The 5,452-nt window shown below is 37.1% G+C and overlaps 1 protein-coding gene across 1 annotated transcript in view; it reads right to left on the bottom strand.

The window, feature by feature from the left end:
• Positions 1 to 3,371, bottom strand: part of rabgap1l (RAB GTPase activating protein 1-like) — a 156,332-nt gene extending 152,961 nt beyond the window's left edge. The window contains exon 1 of the mRNA XM_036140978.1: positions 3,263 to 3,371. The gene's annotated coding sequence lies outside the window, so the exon portion shown is untranslated. The remainder of the gene's footprint in view (positions 1 to 3,262) is intronic.
• Between the last annotated feature and the right edge of the window lie 2,081 nt (positions 3,372 to 5,452).

Below are 5,452 nucleotides of genomic sequence, written 5' to 3'. Positions count from 1 at the left end.
TGTTTTATGTAGTTAAGTGCACTGACAGTTCACTTGAGGAATGGAAGATAAGGGAAATCTTTCCCTTTGGCAGCACTCCCAACCTACTGAAAGGTGATGCTATTCATATGGCCTCTCTTCCAGCGGTAGATAATACGAGCAACTCTTTTGACAGATCGATAAGGATGGTAACGTCTCCTGCTTCATAAATCTGCTGACCTTCCCATGAACCTGACCTGACGACTTTAGTTTCCCGTTTTTTTGTCCACAAAAAGGATATGTGCAGCGGTGAAAAGGCTTGTTGTCGAAACCTTTTTAGAAAAAACGGGTGAAACTGCGGCTGCCTTTGATTTAGGCCTCTCTGCTGTTGCGATGAGAAGCAAAACAGGGAAATCTGCGGCGAACATGAGGTTGGTGTAAAATAGTCTAGAAAGCAAACCAATAGGTTGCAAACAATTCATAAGAGAACTCCTCCTGCAGTCAGGAACAAAGACGCATTTGTATTGCTCAGTTAAGAAAAAAGTGAAGCCTACAAGAGGTAAAAGAAAAAAAAAGCTTTTTATGAGATGTTTTAGATGGTGGGAATCTGCTTGGCTCCCCTTATTTAAACTTCACCCAATTTCCCCTGACTGAGATCTCACTGACTGTTGTGGCTAACATCCTCAACCACCATCAAACACAGCAAAGAACTTCGCTGCAAAGATACAAACAATCACCTTAGGGCTAAGTAAGTGCTTGCAATTTAAAAAAAAAAAAAAAACAGCGCTCAAAGATTACTGAATGTGCACCGTCTCGCTCCTATTTTCAGAGTTTGTCCGTACGTTTGACTGAAGAGTGAAACAATAGCACATTGTGCTGGTCGAACGTTAAAAGGGTGTATTTAGGCGTCTGCATGAGTAACACTTTTCAAGAATAAGGGCGTGACAATTCTTCCAAGGCTGGGGGTTAGTTTTACTTTGTCACATTACTGGCAACAACTACATTTACCCATTACCCACGGCCAGTTTTAGCATCTGAATTAAAGAAATGCTAAGGATGCCTGTCGCCCACCAGGACTAAAATAAGCGTTGAAGTTTCCAAATGCCATCTAGCGTCACTTCCTTTGGAGGGAAAAAAAAAAAAAGAAATCACTCAATGTACTTTTATTTTGATTATTGATGTTGCAAATGGTCCTGAGATTTATAATTTTCTTCTCCCAGAGAATCCACTGCTAAAACCAAATATGTATAACACTAGTATCCTAGGTGGTCTGTAACTATTACTATATTGCACAACTATAATTCAGATGATTCATTTGAAAAATAACATTATAGCTTATTTTGATTCAGTCTTCTTTCAAAAAAAGTCTGTGTCTTAAACCGTCCAATTGTTTCACTTCTACAACAGATATTAACTCATCCAAGTTTATTTTGAAACGCTAGTCACATCTTTAAGCCCAGGAAAGAGAAACTATTGCCAATTTATGGCAACCAATCAGATCTTTAACTGCAAAAGGAGTGAGTTTAAATCTCATTAATATAAGGTAGCACATAACTAATCAGCTATAAAGTTTTCACTGCCCCCGCCTGTATTTTGAGAAGGTCTCCTTTCCCCATCGAAGCAGCCCTGCTAAATCAAGGACCAATTAGATAAAGACATCTTTGAGCATCCTGGGGTGTCTGGTTCCATTACCTAGCCTAGCAATAGCAATGCATCTTCTGCTACTAATTTCAATGATGAAGTCACTTGTTAAGCAAGATTAGGTTAAAGAAATGCTTGTTTTAAAGATTGTTTTAGTTAAAAAATGATGCAGCTGCAGCTCCTTTCTTCTATTTATGTTTAGTGACGGCTCAAGAGAGACAACATTCTCAGATTTCCAGCTATGGCATAACTCATTATTTTAAAACAAAGCAAGGAGAACAAAGCTATTACAGTTTATAACGTATCATATTGAAAAAAGAACCAGTGTTTTAAAAAGCATTTTGAAATAGTGAGCTTAGGGAACAACAAATCAACTAGCAAACGATCAAGATCTGTCAGTTTTCTGTTGATCGTGTCTGATCTTTTTATACTGATTGAAATGTTTCTGCCTATAAATACACCATAAAACAGCACATGCTTCAAGCACTATTTTAAGTTTAATGAAAAGAAAGAAAAGAAAACAAGGCTTGGGCAAATAAAAAAATACTGCTCCTGTTAAATAACTTCTGCCTATTTTTCTCTTGTTCTTTTTTCACGTGTTATAACCATTCAAATCGCTTAAAAAAACACACTCAAAGTCACAACGTGTTAGATCTTATAGAAAACTGGGGATTCGTGTCTGCTCGGAAATGCTTTATTGCTGCATCTTCATGGTTGGTTGTAAATAGTCAAATCTGTCTATTAAGTCAATCCGGACAATAATCCTGGCTCTGTTTCACAGACAGCAAATGTTCAGACAGAGTGACAACACCTGCAGCAATGCCAGGGGGCATAAAGTACGGCACTGCCTGAAACGCATCTGCAAAACACGCTTTTCAAATGTGCAAAAGAAATTAACCACAGCCTCATAAAACCCTTTCTGTCCTCAAGTATTTCACGCCAGGGTCCGTGAAACGTCATTAAACAACACATCAATGACAAAACGCGATGGTGTCGTTTTCACATGACAATGTTGTTGTGTTGTCTTTAAGTGATGGGGAGAATTACTGCAGTTAACTGCATTTGTTGATGTCTACAGGCCTGGATGGGGCACAGCTGGGGTGTCACCAGCTGGCTAGCCTCCGTTTCCAGGTTTTTTCTCTGTAAACCGCAGCTTAACAAGCGTTTAGAAAGCTGAACCGCACTGGCGAAGTGCTGTTTGCTGTGTGATACGTCTTGCAATAAAAAGGCGGACAGATTGCTCTTGCAGCAACTGCAGAAACCACAAACAGCGAAACATAACTAGCAAAGGAGCAAGCTAATTCATCACAGATAAATCCGGGTTTCTTTTCTTTTTTTTTCATGGTTCTTACATCCGATAGCTTCCCCGAGCCTCTCAGCTCAGCGGGAACAGCTGTCAGAACAGGTGAATGCGGGCTAAACAGGAAGTACCTGGGTACGTTTGCTAGGCTACTGCTGGGAGCTAAAGCTAACTTTGGCTAACGCTAAGCAGCTCGAAGTCCAAAACAGTTGGACCACTGTGAGCCGAAGGAGCACCCCGCCCCGGCTCCGGAGGGGGAAAAAACCCGAGGGCGAAGAAAGGAAACATGTCTCCATCTCTGTCTGTTTGCAGATGTAACGCTGACATAGCCACAGGAAGCCGTGTGGAGAGCTGTCAACTTACTTATTTGGAGCTTTGTGGAGTTGCTTGTTTTCTGTCCGAAGAGTTGCAACGAAGATCGTGTGTTGCGCCAAAGATGAATTACTCTGGAGTTTTATCAAACGTTTTCCGGTGTTACGTGCGGCGCATGCGCGAAACCTTCAAAACTCACCAAGCATAGGAAATCGTTCATCATTGTACAGCAGAGGAAACAGACGCTGAAGAAAACAATTAGGAAAGACCAAAGATGCCATTCTTCTAGTTTAAAGCCAAACAATGCAAATTATCTGGGATGTGTTGATGGCAAACTTAGTCTTCACTCATTACTGTTAATAACGCACAATTAAAGTGGTCTCTCAACAATAAATTTATTGTTATTAAAAATTCTTATCATCATTATTATTTCACTGATTGACATCAAGTATCAATAAGCAATGTTTGATGTTGAAGTCATCTAATATGGTGGTAAACACTAGATAAGCACCAACCAAAGAATACAGATAAATCAGTCTATTTTCCCATGGCCTGGGTTTATTTATTTATCTATTTATTTATTTAATAAAAAGTAGCCATTTTTGAAATTTCTGTAAGCTTAACAACATATTGGGTAAAGATAGGGACTCATGCTTGGATGCATAAAGGGGGTTAAGATATAACTTCAGTGGAAAATCAAAAGTTTTGGTTTTCCACTTGATTTAAAAGTAATATCTCTATTAAATAACCTGTAACACATATATGTCATAGTCTTTCTATATAAATAAAAATCTGTGTCTTCAGACTTCAAAGAAAACTATAACAGTTTTTTATAGTTAGACTGAAAAGCCTGAAGAGGGCATCTCTTGTGAAAAGAACTAAACAATAACAACGTTCAAAGCTTATTTCATTATATGAAATAAAAGCAACATGACATCTGCATATAATTTGCACAGGTATGTTGCACAGACAATATTACATGACTATTTTAATTCTTTAGAAACAATTAACACATTTTTAATTTTAAATATTCCTTTTAATTTTAAAAATCTAAACTATAGTTGACTGAAAAATAGGTATAATCTGTTAAAAAAGTTTTTAAAAGTCTTTGTTCTGGCATTTAGCAAGAAGAAATCCAAGAAATACTAACCAACCTAGAAGTAAAATAAATATAATCTGATTTAATGTCCAATAATGAGAAAATATGCAGTGTTTGTGTGTATATTGTTTCGACTGTTTAAATTTCTTTCATTTATATGACCAAACATAGTTGCTGCATTAAATTTTGGTGCTGCAGCACCAAATCATGTGGCGATGCCATGTTCAGTTAAGCACTCTTCATGGCAGATTCCGCTAATTTCGAATTCATATTTGCCAAGGAAATATATTGCATTCAACATAAGAAGGAACAGATGATCACAATCAGTTTCCTTTTAAATAAGTAATTATTTTTTATGTTCTTTGACCTGGCCAGTGGAAATTCAAAAAACACACAGACACAAAAATATTTCACAAGGTGCCTAATGTAGTAGCGATTCCATTGTTTGTCAAACCAAACGCCCAATAGCCCAAGATCAATCCACCACTGCATATTGGGCATATTTTGTACACAGGCAAAATAAGTTTAATGTCCAAAACTCTAAAGCTGGGTTTTACAGTGTTTTATCCAGTTTGAGAAACAACAAACAGATTATACATTTCTATTGTTTCCTGGTGATTTTCCTGATAAAATAGAGCCACCCCGTTCCCATTACATGATGGTCCGATACTAGACCCTTTACTTATAGAAATAGCCTCACATTTCGTCCTGGCTTACAAAAGCAAACAACATAAACAAACAAAAAATGTAAATAACTTTCAACCTACAAATAAACAGAGTAAATAAACTAAAATTTTAATAACATTCAAAGTGCTAAAATAAAGAATAAATAGCTCCAACATCCTATTGACAAACAAAAAAAATTTTTTTTGTTTTGCCAGAAAAAAGACAGGTGCCGATTACAATGGCTTTCTAAAATGTTCACAGAACTCGATTTTAATTTTAATTAAAGACAGAAAAATACACTGTATTATTTTTGACAAAGTATTGAATGAACTACTGGTGGCATTTAATGTTTTTATCACAAAAAAAATGTGTTTAATATGAATCTTCTAGTGTACGACTGTACTTGAATGCATCATGGAAGTAAAAACGAGCAGCTAGTGGGGAGTCAGGGCAAGCCGTATCCATAGCAACACGAC

The sequence above is a fragment of the Fundulus heteroclitus genome, chromosome 9 (assembly GCF_011125445.2).
Source record: "Fundulus heteroclitus isolate FHET01 chromosome 9, MU-UCD_Fhet_4.1, whole genome shotgun sequence".
NCBI lineage: Eukaryota > Metazoa > Chordata > Actinopteri > Cyprinodontiformes > Fundulidae > Fundulus > Fundulus heteroclitus.
This window is presented reverse-complemented; position numbering and strand designations above follow the sequence as displayed.